The sequence below is a fragment of the Euprymna scolopes genome, chromosome 33, assembly GCF_053919585.1.
Source record: "Euprymna scolopes isolate OS-2025 chromosome 33, ASM5391958v1, whole genome shotgun sequence".
In the NCBI taxonomy this organism is placed as follows: Eukaryota; Metazoa; Mollusca; class Cephalopoda; order Sepiida; family Sepiolidae; genus Euprymna; species Euprymna scolopes.
The window spans coordinates 50,280,915-50,298,551 of NC_136514.1; positions in this window are offsets into that span (position 1 = coordinate 50,280,915).

Genomic DNA, 17,637 nt, shown 5'->3' on the forward strand with positions numbered 1-17,637 from the left:
TATACAGGGTACTGAGATTTGAAAATATCTTTGTGATTGGTTTTCGGCTAGAAATTTGGCTGTTACGGGGTCAAAGTACAACGAATTGACCTTTGACAACTCTGCCAAACTTCTCCGAAATTTTGGAGTCTAAACACTTGAAATTTTAGATATAGGTTCCTTGGACATGGATCTAACTTAATAGCTTGATTTGAGCCCAAAACAATAAATTTTAAGGGGTCATAATAGGGGTCAATTTTATTTTTTAAATTGACCTCTGCGGTCTCTACCAAATTACTCAGACAATTTCTGGTCTAAACATTTGAAATTTTACATAAAGTGTATTCAAAGATAGGGCAAACTTTTTCATCAGCTTTGGTTGAAATTTTTAGTTACCAATATATAAATGTATGTATGTATGTATGTATGTTTGCATGTCTGCCCAAAATTTTCGACAGAGGCGACGGATTTTACATTATCGTTTTTAAGTTCGTCCTTTCATACGACAAATATGGAAAAATTGGCTAAAAACATTAATATTTTTACCTTCAACTAGGCACTTTTCTACATGGAGGATTGCTTTTTTCGCCGATATTTTTAAAAGTTATCCTCTCCGTTCGAATGTCTAGCTTAAATTTTAACTTAAGTCATTTAGGTTTGGCGGTGATCGTAACAGCAAAGACGTCAGGTTTTTTCCCTGTTCTTTTCCTCCTTCGCGGTACGGATCCGAGCCTGATTTCCAACTACCACTTTTTTTTTATTTTTATTATTTTTTTTTTTTGCTCACTATAAACACCCGGGCAACGCTGGGCTGGAATGCTAGAATATCTATAAAAGTTAACGTGTCTGTGTGTCTATGTGTTTGTCTGTGGTGTGTGCGTACATTTCCCTTCGCAATAACTCTGTCAACTTTTAGTCTGCAGACTCGAAATTTGGTATGCAGGGTACTGAGATTTGGGAAAATCTTTGTGATTTGTTTTCGGCTAGAAATTTGGCTGTTAAGGGGTCAAAGTTTAACAATTTGACCTTTGAGAACTCTACAAAACTCCTCCGAAAATTTTGGGTCTAAACACTTGAAATTTTAGATATAGGGTCCTTGGACATGGATCTAACTTACTAATTTGATTTTAGTCCAAAACAATCAATTTTAAGGTGTCATAATAGTCAAAGTTTTAAAAAATTTACTTTTTTTTCCTCAGCATACACCTCCAAACATCCGGGCAACGCCGGGAACCCATGCTAGTAGATATACAAAAAATAAAAATCGGTGCAAATCATCGTTGTGTGTGAAAACTAGGAGAAAAGGGTGATAAATATAAAGTGGCGATGAATGAACTGCAACATTTTTTACGGATTGTCTACGTTTCAAACAAACGTCTAAATAATTATAGAACCACTTCCTGTAAGACTACTATACGCTAAAAGAAAGATACATAAACAGATTAAAAAAAAAAGAGTTATGATTTCTCCAGAAGATGACCAGTGTAAATTGAAAGCTCGAAAAGCATAGGAAAAATAATGTCCTTCGCAACAGCGTGACAGTCTTAGAAACGTTGTTTACTTACCTAACTTATATAATTTGTTATTAATATTGAAAAGGGTGGTCGACAAAGAATCTAGACAGAACTGTATTTCACATTTAATGAAATATGATTGAATATATATACATATATATACGTGTCCTTGTGTGTGTGCGCGCGCGTGTGTGTGTTAGAGAGAGTGTATTTGTGAGTAAAGGTGTGTTAGTAAAAAGCACACAAAGGTCAAAACTGATTTCATCGTGGGATAGAAGGAAATGTTCTCGTGTCAAAGTTAAGACATTTACGAATGTTAAAGGATGGAGACTGTTCAAATGTCAGACATTATGCTGTAAAGGTGTAATAAAGATACCAGGACAGTGACATAATAAATATTGATCGAGAAATACAATATATTAAAGAATGAACAAATAACGAAATAATATAGATACTAGCAGAGAAACCCGACGTTGCCCGGGACTGAATGACAATCAACGAATGTTTCACATTTCCATATTTTATTGTCATCGAAATTGGTGAAATCGATCATTTTTCGATAAAATCAGTTGATTGACTGCTAGAGTTGGGGACCCATGGTGGTGTTACGGGAGAAAGCTTAACATGCCTCCCCGCGGTGACATAGTCTAAAATACAGTATAGTCTGTATTGCACTGTAGAGAACCTACTGTTTATTTTATAAATTTATTTTATGTAATAGCTTGAATTAAAGTTTAAAACACAAAATTCAAGTACCATGCTTCAGTTATGCTCTAAATAGAAACATTTATTTCAAACGCGCCCCTATCATATCAAAGAACCTACTGTTGATTTTATATGCCTTGCTTTACTGCTCGTGCAGTAATAATGACTTGAATTTAGGTTTAAAATGAAAAGTCAAGTATCATATTGTAATTGTGCTTTAAACTGAAAACTTCATTGCGAATGCGCCCCTGTCATATCAAAGAATCTACTGTTAATTTTATATGTTGAGCCTTTCGACTTGTGTGGTATTAAACTTCTCAAATGCAATTGTGATTGTTAAGCTGTGTGAGGCGTTAATTTTGGTCAGACTCGCCTTTTCTTTCTTTCCTCGGGTTATTTTGATTATCGATTATCGATACTTATCGAGGACATTCCGATACAAAACTTATCTAAGAACACAGCCAGGCAGATAAAGTGCATTCGTGTAAAATTTCATAAAAATCGACCCAGACATTTTCGAGCCCATAAAGAACTTTCTCTCCTCCCCCCATCTCTCTCTCTCTCACACACACACACACACACAAAGTTCTTTTCATATAATAGTAAAGAACGTATACTTAATAAATGAAAGCTGAGGAAAAGAAGTTGCATGTAACTTTTTTTATATCATCAGAACTATAAGGAAAATTAAAAAGAGAAAATTAAGAAAAAGGAAATATCTTTAGGCCATGACATTTTGGAAGTTGATGACCGACATTATCATTATTATTTTTATTATATATTTATTTGACCATTTATTTATTTATTTTGCGAATTAGCCCAATTTATTACTCTTAATGTATAATAATCATTAGAGGATTGACTCTATAACAATACATACGGAATCTTCATATATACATATATATATATATATATATATATATATATATATATATATATATATATATATGTATATATATATACATTGTATAAGAAATAGGTGAAACTGATTGTTGTGTGGGAAAACTAGAAGAAAAAGATGATAAATATAAAGCGGCGATGAATAAACTGCAACATTTTTTTTCCGATTGTCTACGTTTCAAACAAACGTCATGAATAATTTCACATGAGGCCACTCTACGCTAAAAGAATGCGAACTGGATACATCAATAGATTAAAACAAAGAGTTACGATTTCTCCAGAAGATGACCAGAGTAAATCGAAAGCTCGAGTTCTGCTGCCACACCCACGGTCTGCCAGCGGCCACCTGATTGAACCAGGGGATCACCACACTCTTCAGCAGGCCCATGTACACGACACCAAAGACCATTAGCAAACGAGAATGGCCAGAGTTTTACAAAGTGCGAATATAGATTTAAAAGAAAAACTGGCTCCATGACATTTAGATATGAAATGAGAATGGGAGAATAAAATAAGATGGTTAAAAATAATTAAGAAATATTAAAAGTCGGTACAATATATATATATATATATATATATATATATATATATATATATATATATATATATATATATATATATATATAATTTAAAGGAGATTAGAATAATAGTCTAAAGAGCTAAGTGTATTTTAATGTAATAGTGAAATTACTAGTTTAATTAAAATACAGGAAATGCTCGTTGTAATTTAGATATATAAAAAAAGCACGGATTTCCGAAACGATCGTACAGATAATTGACTTTGTTGTTGTTCCTTCTTATGAAACTGATTTTTAATTTAATTAAATTTTGATTGTTAAATTTAAAAAATTTTAAAACTTTTAAATTATAAATCACATTACTTAATATATATATATATATATATATATATATATATATATATATATATATATATATATATATATATAAGTGAATCGGAAGGTTATTATATATGTAGGTAATAGTAAAAAGAAAAATATTGTTCACTGTGAAATAATGGGGATCATTAAAAGAGAATAAATAATAAAAAGAAAAAAAGGAAGCGATTGGGAAGATAGATGAGAAATTTGAGAAAAAAGAAAGGAGATATAATAAGCAAATAAGGCGTATATAAATACACACACACACACACACACACACACATATATATATATATATATATACATACATATATATATATATATATATATATATATATATATATATATATATATATAAGTCACAGATTAAAGATCAAGTGGAATATCCTGTTAGATATTATATTAAGGTAAGATCCTAGCCAAAAAGGTAAAGCTCAATATTTAAAAATAAAGCAATATATAAGTTTAATGTTTAAAGTTAAATTATGAAAATCAAAATTTAAACACATATATTCGAGTTAAGAATTTATTGTTTGGCACAAGGAATATATAGAGGGGAGTTATGTTAATTTTCTTAACCCATGGATTTTCAATACTGGCTCATATCATTAGAGGAAATGAAATGCGGTTAGCAAAATGTTCAGCTGTGAATGAACACGTATTTTGCTTTTCAGCACATATAGTGAAAATAGTTTTTTGAGTGGTGAATAATAGTTATAGGAAAAGGAATTTCATATAACCTGGGCAGTCCATTATCGGAAAGAGTTCAATATCTTCCGGGGTATTATTACCAGGTCGGAGGAATAGTGGTCCAGGGGATAAGCCAGCAATAACAGCATACTGTTATTCCGAAGGGTATGCGAAGCGGCCGTCTTCGTCAGTGATTTATATATGTTTTGGTAGATAAAATCCAAAATCCTTGTGGGTGGGGAGACAGTGTATGAAATATTGAATCAACTTTCCATTCCATAGCATATATTTCCGTCGGTGACGATATTTGTACGTTGAGTCATATATGCATCTCTCGGGTGCGAGAGTCTTCGAAAGTTAGTAGGCTTGGATTGATAAATGCTCGAAGAGATGCTTATTCGATCCGATGTGTTAGACGATTAGCTTCTAATATGGGTTGACTTTCTGAGAATGAGAGAAGAACCCCATTTAGAGGGGAGAAGGAAGGGGGGAATGAGAGGGTAGGATAGAGAGGATGAGGAGGAAAGGGGGATTAGGTCTGTGCGTATTAGAATTTCTTCGGAGAAATATTCAGGTGTTATTCAACTGTCATTGTGCTGACCTCTTATTTTTGAGGTTCAAATGGGAAGTATATATGCTGTGATTCTTTGATGGGAGTGGAGATGGGAGCGGGTGGATATGATATTTTTAGGCGCTGTGGAAGGTGGGTTGTACGCGGGGTTGAAATGGAGAGGAGTAAGAATCTTGAATTTTGAAATGCTTAGGAGGGGTCATTATTTAAATGAGTTAAAATGAGGGTATGATTATTAAATAGTAAGTTTATGAGGACGGTATGGATAACGTTAATTTAGTTTAATTTACTTTAATTTGGAGGAGTTGCTTGTTGGTTAGAGTTTTAATTTTGATATTTATGGGAGGGGTTGTTCAGTTTTTATTATTATGAGAATTTATTTAAAAGTAACCTGATTTGCTGAGATGAAGTTTGTTCGTTACGCTTGTTAGCGTAACGAACAATCTGGTTTAATTAAATTTATTTAAAACATATATTTCTGTTTAGAGGCGATCTACGTATAAATGGGTTCTGCTATTGGTTGGGTTGAAGTCAATGTTGGACTGAAGGCTTTATATACTCGCGTTTAATTAGCTATTCTTAGAATGGGGGAGATTTGATGCGCATGTAGGGTTGAGTGCAAGATAGTCTAAAAGCGGTTAAATCTGACTATCTATATATAATTATCCATATATTTATCCATCAATATATACCTATGCGCATATACACACATACAGACATATATGTATGTATATATATATATATATATATAAACGCGCATACATACATGAATAAATGCACACACATAACCATACATATATCCACACGTACCAACATGCGTCCATGTATGAATGCACACACGTACACATGAACACGAACACACACACTTATATATATATATATATGTGTAATCATATATAACACACATATACATACATACAAGCATATGGATCCACACAAATATACACATACACATAAATATATATATATATATATATATATACATAGATCTACACGCAGATACAGACACTCATATCCATATATACACATACCACGCGCATGCACTTACACAGTTACACATATGCATACATTAACAATTAATTGGGTTTTTCTAGACTGGGAGTGTGCTTCTAATATAGCTGCGTACATAAATGGTCCGGTGAGGCTCAGACATTTAAAGTGTGCTAACTTACGGCATACGCATTTATCCCTGTAAATTGTCAATACATACGTATACACATATATACACATACATATATATACATATATATATATATACATACACATATTCATATATACATCTATATACACACACATACATGTACACACACACATACACATATGTATGCACACATACACACACATACATATGCAAACACACATACATACATACATACATACATACATACATATAGATGCACATTACCACAGCCACTTTAAGTATGGTGACTTAAGTAATTTTTAACTGGCTATACTTGAATTTTTTCCTATGTTTGCATAACGAAATTTGCTCATTTTTTGGCGTTTATTATGGCTTTAGGGTATGTTATTATTGCAACAGCTTCTGGATGCAAAGGTTGAAAATTTTGGATCTAGGAGTGTATGAGTTGGATTTTTTCAATATATCCCATTTTAGCGAGTACGGAATATTCTTGCGCGAGAGGTTTTAAATCAAAGTTGCTAAGGAGGTGCCTTTATCGCTATTTGCATACTCATTATTAAAGGAGCTTACATGGTTGGAAATTCTCAGTTCTATTAGATTTGCCGTTGCGCCGATATACGTGTGGGATTTCACATTTGCGTTTATGGTAATTAAATTGTTAAAGTTTCTATTCTGGGTATGGGATATGTTTGTAGAGGGGGAAGGGGTAATTAGGTCTGAGCTATTTTTAGGAGGGGGTTAATGTGTAACTTGGGTGTTACCTTGTTTCCCATTTATGGGGGGGGTAATGTCGTGGAGGTTATTGGAGCTCTTTAGTGTTGTTGGTTCTGTAGTTAATGTATTCTGAGTGCGGTTGTTGGGTGTTCTATCAATTACATTTGCCATTGTTATTGGGAGTTTGGTGACTGAGCATGAATATATGACGTCTTTGTGTATGCAAATATTTATTAAGGGGCACGATTGCTTGTTTAGGTAATTATAGTTTTGTCTGGGTGGCTTCCGCGGGGGAAGGGCCTGGGATTTTCTTATTTAGAGTTATTTGAGGTTATTATGGTTTGTGCTAGGTTCGGCATGGTAGAGTAAGAGATTTTTATTGAGTTTTTGTTTAATATATCAATGTGGTTGTTTAAATGATTGTTCAATTATTTTTTAAATTCCTTTGGTATGTTGGTTTTAACATTGAAGCTATATGGTGGTGGAACCATATGTATTTTTCGTCTTAATTTATTGTTATTGCTTTTATTGCGATTGTTACTGGATTTAGTCCTAGTATTGGTGTAATTTGAGTTGGGGTTATGTTTGTTCGAGAAATCACTGACAGCATAATATATGGGTTTGAAATTGTTGTTTTCTAGTTTATTTCCCTTGTATTCTATCTTATCCGTGTATCCTAAGTTGTGTAAGGCATTATTATAAAAAGTTGCTACTTGGTCAAATGTTTTCTTGTCGATTGATAGACTTGATATCCTATTTGAGACGGATGATACTATGGAGTTGATAATAGATGATTCGATTTCTTATGCAAATTGGGCTTATGGTAAGGGAGTAGGTTTCTGACGATGTCTAGGAAGTTGGATGTTTTCTTATTGGGATCAACTTCAATTGAGAGGCCATAGTTTCTAAATAACTCATGTAATTTCTTTATGGTATTATTGTATTGTCTGAGTCTATCTTTTGTGATGAAGAGAGCATCATCTCTATAAAGGCCTCCCTGCGGGTTTTTGAATTCTGAACTCCTTTAATAAATAAAGGCAAACTAAGTCGGTAACTTGTGCAGAGTTGGTCTGTTATATTGGAATTATTCTTAGCGAAGATCAGGGCCTTATTGACAAGTACTGGGGATATGAATTGGTAATAATTACAGATATCGAAAGTTATAAAGTTAAGTCTTTTTTTATCTCTGAGCTGAAGGAACCATTTGAGGACAGATTGGAAGCATTGCCAGAGGCGTAATTTAACTTTCCCTTTTATCTGCGGTATTATTCTATCTAAGATTTTCTTACTAACTAGTAAGAGCTTGAGGGGCAAATTAATCTTAACGAGGGGTTGTCTTGAAAGTTTTCTTTATGGTCCTTCAATGTAAATCTTGAGGTTCCTAGCGTAACGATTTTGGTGAAATTATGGAGGTTCATTTGTTTATTTATGCTATCTAGTTCATGTTTTTAACAGTTTTTTAAGAGTTATGTAATTCTTTATATATAAGCATCTTATTTCCTCTGTATTGAAAATCCATGGATTAAAGGAATTAACATAACTCCCTCTATATATTCCTTGTGCCAAACAATAAATTCTTAACTCGAATATATGTGTTTATATTTTGATTTTAAGAATTTAACTTTAACCACTAAACTTATATATATATATATATATGTATATATATATATATATATATATATATATATATATAATCTGAAAGTAAAAAAAAACATAGAATCCGAAATTTTTTATACCTTCCAAAAAAAAATAAAGATAAAAATAAAAATTTTAATGTGATAAAAAATAGTAAAAAAAAATAAAATAAAACAGATTGTTAAAAGTTCAAGTGAAGTAGGGTTTCGAAAAGCGAAGAATATGTCAACTGTTTACAAATCCAATAACTTTGTTTTTACTCGAATTAGAAGTAGTGTCAGTTGATGCCGACAGCTTAAAAATTGAATTCTGAATTAATGTTTCTGAATTTTGTGTATGAGGATTATTTATTCGTATTATTTGGATTCCTCGGGCTACTGTTCTCATCTTGAGTGTGATTTTCACAACATTTCGGTCGATGCAACCTCTCACATTCTTCAGGTGTATCTTTTCGAACTTGGAAATGTTTCTGTCGAATTCGGGAATTTGAACAGAATTTTAGAACGGAACCTTTTATTTACTTCACGGGGACAGAATGTGGTTAGATGGTTGGTTGTTTTTGTTTTACGGCATATCAACCTTTTTCAGGTTACTTAATGCCGAATCTAGTGATTTTGAGGAACGATTTTTTAATGGAGTATATTTGTTTTTAAGTCGGATTCTATTTACTCCATAGTTGGGACCCTAGCAGGTACTACCACTCCGGGTCAGAGTGGACCTGGGAGCAATTGCAATTAAAGGGTGGCTCCACACTCCCCAAGGCCCGCAAGCTGGGGCCTCACCATCGGATATAGTTTTAGGTCATATCCAGGACCGAATGTGGTTAGAGTACTTAAAAAGAATTTCAATTGTAAAAGTAATATTCTTCTAAATAATTTTCTTGTTCAATTTTCAGTGTGGGCGATGAAACCAGAGCATGCAACCCCCGTGAAGTAAAATTCACGAGTTGGTCAGAAACATTCCCGCGTTCCACAAGATACACCTGAAAAAGGTTGGAGGTTACATTGATCAACACGTCATGAAAAATCACACTCAAGAGCAGTAATCTAATGAATAGTCAATTGAATTATTGGCAACTGCTGGATACGTTGAATATCAAATCGATTCAACGCAGGCAAGAAAGATATTCAATCATCTATACCTGGCGTATGATGGAGAACCAGGTGCCCAACGCTGGTATACAGCACCATATCTCAAAACGTGGCAGAAGGTGTGTGGTACCACCCCTAACCAGTGCTAGGGACAACTGGATCCGACGGCTCAGGGAATCGAGTTTAAATTCCAGGGGTCCTACGCTCTTCAATTGCCTACCACGTAACATCAGAGAGATCACGAACTGCAAAACAGAATCGTTCAAGTCGGCGCTGGATACCTGGCTGAAGTCTGTACCAGACGAACCTCAGATCTCCGCTTATAACGCTATGAGACGCAGTGAATCCAATAGCTTACGCCACATGCTTGTCTGTGTAAAGAGGGACAGCGAAACGGTGCAGCGGTCTATTGATTCGACGCCGCCTATACCGTCCCAACTGGAGGCCGCTTGCCGCAGTGACCTTGGAGGGCTCTGACCGCCGAAAGACATCACACAAAAAAAAAAAAATCTAAATAATACGAATTCTGAATTGTTGACAACTATCAAACTTCGAAAGCAGCAGCAGCAGCAACAGCAGCAGCAACTACTCTATCATTTATAACTGTTTTCTAGCTCACAGTAACATATTACATTTCTTTCTTAGATGTTGTATTTTATACTATTCATCCTCGTCATATCCTATGAATCCTATAATTCTCTTGTTGGCATAGGTTTCCCCGATATTTTTCTAGTCAGAATGCTTTCTAAAAAGACAGCGAGTACTTTCACTATGGACCACATAAAGGTTGTCAACAGCCAAAGCGAATAATTTTCTGAAACGAATGAAGCCGAAAGAAAATACATCAAAACAGCAAAAAAAAAAAAAACTATATTCAAATTTACAATCTTGAATGAAACCCACGGAACAGACGAACTGCCGGGCATTTTATTTCTTTCTTTCCAATCATTTCCTTTCATATCGTCGAATTGTTATGCTTTTATTTTCATAAAACGATAAAAGTGTCGCACTACAGTTTTCGTTTAAAACTTTTATTGAAAAAATCAATGCAGGTAACTTATTATGTAGTAGAGCAGACATCTATTCAATGTAGTCGCCTTTAGCCTCAATCACCGCTTCGATACGGGTCCGGAACTGGGAGTATGCTTTTTCCACAAACGCCGGCGGAAGCTCGGTTATATTCGGTGGATGGTAGCGATCAGGCTGGCTTTGGTGTTCTGGGAAGCCATGTTGGTGATGTTCTTAACGTACGACCAAATGAAGTAGTTTAGCAGGTTCGGACCAGGAAAGGAAAGGGGCCAGTGAAAGAGGGTGCAAAATCGTAACAGCCCTCCTAAAACCAAGCCTGGGTCTCTTTAGACGTGGGTCGGTGCCGAGTCCTGCTGTAACACCCAGAGTCTGCCAGCGGACATCTGCTTACATCAGGGGATCACCACACTCTTCAGTAGATCCAGGTTCACTTTGAATCTTGACTTTAAAGCCGACTTCGAAAATGTGAGATGGCATGATGTGGCCCTTAGTTGAAACCATACCAAAGACCATAACCATAGCCGGAAACTTTGTTTTCATCACTCTGTGCACTGCCGGTTATTCGTGGCTATTCAGCGATGCATTTTGAGGGTGGTGGCAATGGTCCTTTTGTCATAACTTGGATCGGTAGAGAGCATGAGTTGTAGAGTGGCGCATCTCCGATCTCGCTCGTTGAATATTGTGTCACTTTCAGACATGATAGAAGGCTCCTATCGCTCTTAGAATTTGTACACAATTGGCCAACTAGTAGATGATCTGCAACAAAAAAATGGTTTTCATCAAACGGAAATGGAATCATGTCTAGGGCGACAATTCGAGAAGAAGAGCAACCACTTGCCCATGGACCGCTTGTGTGTATGTTTGTGACTACAACCACCCAGTGTTCACCTACACCTGTTGCTTTCGCTACAGGACTTGAAAGGGTGCGTAGACAGATCGGTAATCGGTGTTGAGTTTGAAAGGTGACCTGTGCGTGACGGTTTTATAGTGAGAAGACCGGTGCACAGAGGAAATTCCACTTTCTAGGCTTTGAAAGTTTTGATCCAGTGAAACTGCCAAGCTACAGTGGATGACCAGGACTTCTTTGGACGCCAAATTCTGCTCAAAGCGCTCCAACGGGACTTGTTGCCACTGCCTTCACAACCGCTGAATCTTCAGATGAACTCCGCCAGGCCTTAGACTGACACAGCCCGATTATAGGTCACCGAGTGTTTGAGAACCGTCGGCTATCCGCACCTGGTTTAGCAAGCTCGCCAAAGCCAGTAACTAGGGTGTGGCCACTGTTGCATGCGACAGCTACAGGGAGCCACAGGTGAGAGTTGAGTGTCAGGTGTGGTCCAGTGGCAGACGAGCTGCCCTAAAAAAAAGAACATAGCGAGCCCCTCCCTCTTTACCAAAAGTATTAACCCTTCCTGAACACCCCAAACACCCCTTATTTATTTATAGTTACATGCTTTCTCAAATCAAAAATTTCATTTCACCGTACAAGTAGAAAGGCCCAGCCTATAAAATCAAATGTTGATTATTTTATGAAACAGAGTTGAGTTCGAGAGTACTATTGAACCATAACACTTGATTTTTGTACGTTAAACTTTAATTCAAGTCATTATGTAAAAAATAATTTAATAAAATCAACAGTTGGTTCTTTTATAAGACAAAGGCGCGTCGAAATGAATGTTTCTGTTTAGAGCAAAATTAAACCATGATACTTGATTTTTGCATTTTAAATTTTATGTTAAGACATTATTTACAGATGATTTTATAAAATCAACAGCAGGTTCTCTACAGTGCAAGACTATAATGTCTTGTGGACTGTCACTGCAGGGAGGCATGTGAAGCTTCCTCCATGTACATTGCAGTGGGGTGGGGGCTAACAAGGTCAGGCAATCAGTTTGAATTTTAAAAATAATAAGCCATTTCATGGATTTCTATAACATTAAAAGTATGGGAGGGTGGAACATTAGTTGATCCTCATTAAATACCGGACCACGACGGATGTCCTTACTAGTATATATATATATATATATATATATATATATATATATATATATGTATGTATGTATGTATTTATGTATGTTTGCGTGTGTCTGTGCGAAGAATTCGACACGAAACAGTACGGTAGTTATTACTAGGGTTAGGACAGCAACATGTTCTTTTCATTATTTTGACTCTCGGGTGTGTATCCGTTGATATCTTATATGCTTTTATATAGAGTGATGTGGTTCTCGGTTGATTAACTGTGCCTAACTGTGTCGGATATATACTCGAGAGTCAGAACAATGATAAGAATATTCTGTTGTCATAGCCCTAGTTATTACTATCGGACAATATCTCTTGTGCATATAATGGCAATGGTCAGTTGGACAACTTACTATAAACTCCCTTTGATGTGATTTTTATAACTCAGTCAATTAGTAACACGGCGAAGGAATAAGAAATTGTGTTGTTATTATTATTTTTCATTATTATGTATTATTATGGGAGAATTGTTTGGGTTTTTTTTTTTTTCCAGACATTATTATCGTCTGGTGTAGTACATAGCAATCGAGACATTCTCTTCATTTTTGTTTGTTTCGTGCGAATACATTTCGCAAAATCAACGAAAAATGAACTTGGTGAACAAGATTAAAATGATAAGAACGTACTAAAAGACTAATTGTTGATCTGGTGATTTTGTAGACAATGATAAAAATTTTTTCCTCTCCGATTAATACTCTCTCTCTCTCTCTCTCTCTCTTTCTCTCTCTCTCTCTCTCTCTCTCTCTATATATATATATATATATATATATATATATATATATATATTTATTTATTTAGTTAGTTAGTTAGTTAGTTTTGTTTTGTTTTTTTTTTGGAAAAAAATTCCAGCAGAGTTCTCAATTATATAGAAAATCTGAAAATAAGAGCGTATTATTTATATGTTTTGTACAGAAAGTTTTAGATGAGATAAGTCATTGATTCCGACGGTTTCAAATCCGATAATTAGGTACCGTTTTTGATACCCATATCAAGCTCTCTTCAGCCAACACTCTATTTATCGATAACAGCAAACGATTAGCGCAACGGTTAGAAGCTCCGACTGTCATTTGGGCGGTCGGGTTTCGATCCTGGCTTGAGGTAGCTGCTTGTCTAGTCGCACTGGTGACAGCGAAACAGTACTGTATGTGGATGACTATAGTGCTCCCTATCTTGGGTTGAGCATATTAGGAAGTGATATAAAAGTTACCATTAGCGTATTAAGCGATGCTCTTTGTGTAAACAAGTTGAGCTTAGGTATTTGGACAATGTCAAAACATTATTAATTCACTGCCCGCATAGCAGCAGCCGCATAGCAGCAGAAGCTCCGATTGTCATTTGGCCGGTCGGGTTTCGATTCTAGCTTGAGGTAGTTGCTTGTTTAGCCGCACTGATGAGCTTGGTTATTAAATAAACAGAATGTGTCGCTTGGTTATTAAATAAACAGAATGTGTCGTCAACATATCGGAAGTACACTAATGGTTTTATGGGTCCAGATAGTAAGCGCTCTTCATAGAACCCCACAAAAATATTCGCCATGGTCGGTCCAAGTACTGAGTCCATGGCCACACCATCTTTTTGCCGATACATAAATTCCACAGATGTCGTGGCAAATTTCATAAGTTCAATAAAGATATTTTCAGGTTATCCGCCCAAGGTTATATGGTCTCTTTAAAACCTATAAAGCGGATATCCCATTAAGGCCCATTTTGTTCATGGTAGGGTCATCGCAACTCAAGGTCTAAAAATGGATCTTTGACATTTTACAACCTGTTTTACAACATTATAGTAAATATTGTCTTAAAGATTCATTTTATTTTGCTGACTTTATTAAAAAGTCTAAGATTGTTAATAGATTTATGTGCTCTTATGACATTAGCAATCTTTTTACTTGTGTCCCTGTTTTGGAAACTATAGATATCTGTGCAGATTTTTTATATCGGGGTCAGATATCACCTCCTCCTATTCATGAAAACATCTTTATTGAACGTATGAAATTTGCCACGACATCTGTGGAATTTAGTTTCAACAATATTATGTTTAATTTACTTTTAATCATGAATCATAAAAGTCTTCCCTTCCTATTGCAATATATATATATATATATATATATATATATATATATTAAATACGACAAAATCACGTTGGCACACAGGTTTCCGTAAGAGCACTGAAGTTAAGCAACGTTGAGCCTGGTAAATACTAAAATGTGTGACCATTTCGTAATTCCAGGTGTTATATGTGCTCTTCGTTTACCTCGGCATTGTTTTCAGTCGTCCTGGACTTCCCCTTATCATTGGACAAGCAGTGACGATTCAAGAGAGGTGTGGTTGAGGATTGTGCAACGGTTGCCTCACAATTACAGGGGCAGCTATCCTTAAAGGGATATCCATTGTCTCTTGAGACTGAACGGAGCATCGATCGGTATTAAATAAGTTCAAATATATTAAACTAAAAAAACAATACTGCTCAATACGTATGTAGAGCTCTTATAAGTAAAATTATATAAACATCAGAAAATCCCTACGTGGATCGATTTACGTTTCGTATACATTAACCATCTTCTCAAGGATTCAATAATGCGGTACAAACATTGAAAACAGAGTAACACGGGGAGGATTTACGGCCCTCATGCATCGAACACGAAGAGAGAGTCCACCGAATATTTATGTGTGTCTATGTGCGTGTTTGAATTTGAGTGTTTATGTAAATGAATTAAAATATATATATATATATATATATATATATATATATATATATATATATATATATATATATATATACGTTCCAAGCGATTCTGGATGCAATTTCTAGGTTTTCCATTTGTAACAAACGTATTTCTATGCTTATTATCTAATTACAGTAATTGTGAATCTTGTGATGTTTCCTTTATTTAAATATCAGATAGGCTTGAATATGTAATCGATATAATCGATTAGAATGTCTGCAAAGATAAAGAATATTCGTATCACTAGCTGGGCAGAATCAAATATCGATTTGTAAGATACAATGTTTTGTGAAACTGGGTTGTTTTTCTTTATATATTAGATAGAAATTATTATTTTATTTCGATATCCAGAAGAAATGGGCGGGGGATGATTTCTGGAAAGATGATATATCTTGTCCAAGTCGAGAATCTTTCTGTCCAACTCGGGAATCTGCAGAAACCATTTGCACAATGGATAGAGTACTTGGTAAAAGTCAGTTGTTAAATTTACACTTTTCTAGAAGTTCAAGGCTCAAATCTCAGTGCGGACAACAATAAAAAATACAATTGCGAATTACTTAGGACTTCTACACAGTCATGACTGACGCAACGGCAGTATGTTATCCTCGTGGATAAAAGGTGCCGTTCAAAATGCAGATTCCCGACTTCCACAGAAAGCTTCACGAGTTTGACAAGATACATATGACGATGGTTGAAGATAACATCGACCGAAACGTTGTAAAAAAAAAACACTCAAGATTATCCGAAGAATCCAAATAATACGAATTATCAATCCTCGACTCAAAAATTCAGAAAAGTGGCAATATATTTTTATAGGCGGTTGAGGTATAAAGACAGGCGGTTTCTCGTTGAATCGTGAAAATCGTTTTAATTCCAAAATTCATATATAAATGCAATGATATATATATATATATACACTTTTGTTGGATAATTAACCACTTTATCTGCTTTCACAACAGTGTCGATGAATTTTTATTTGTACTACCTCACTTGAAATTTTACATTGAATAATAGCGTGCACGTCTTTGTATTGACCTGCAAGAATAGCTCGTTCACTCAGTCAAGTGGAATTCTTATAATTTGAATATCTGCAAAAACCTTTTAAACTAACTCTTCTTTTGATGTAATAAAATTACAGAAGTTAAAAGTCAAAGAATTTTGCCCTTATCTCTGATCAGCTGGCACTTTTCCGTGCCCAATTTCCCACAAGTGATGCAAAACTAAATTTATGTGCGGATCGAACAGTCTGCAATTGGACATACATATTTTGAGTTAAGTTTAATGTCTTCACATGGCACAAACAGTAGAGTATTTGAGGCAAGCACTTATTTTATCTGCTTGTGTTGATTGAAAAATAACAGGTAACATTTGTCTGAAATCTCCTACAAGCAATATTACTGCATTCCCAAATGGTCTGACATTGCCACGCAAATCTTGCAAGGATCGACCAAGAGCCTCAAATGATTTTTTGCATACCGTTGTGCATTCATCCTAAACAATAAGTTTGAATTTCTGCAATATTTTTCCCTATATTGAATGTTTTGGAGATGTCGAACATGAGATTTTTGAAAAATTGAATTTTTCAAAATAGAATAAATAATTCTTCTACTTGGCAGCAAGGTCGCAGGTATTCCTCATGCAACAAGGGCTAAGGCTATATCATTTTGTTACCAAATTGCTGCCAAAATCAATTTAATTAGAAAGGTTTTACCAGTTACTTCTGGTGCTGTTCAAGGTAGCAGTAATTTCCAAATAACTTCTATTCTCACAGTCAGTAAATTAGGTGAGTAAAATAGGATTTATCCATGCTTTGACAATGCCTTATTCACTGTAATTAATTTAGGAGACTAAAATAGGATGAGGGATTAGAGATTGACAGATAGAGAGGAAGATATATAGACAGAAAAGAGAAAGTGAGAGGAAAATAGAGAAGGCGATAGAGAGAGAGATAAAGGGATTGATAGATAGACAAAGAGAGGGGGAGAGTTAGAAACAGAGAGGGCGAGACAGAGAAAAGGAGGGAGTTAGAGAGAGAAAGGGGCTCAG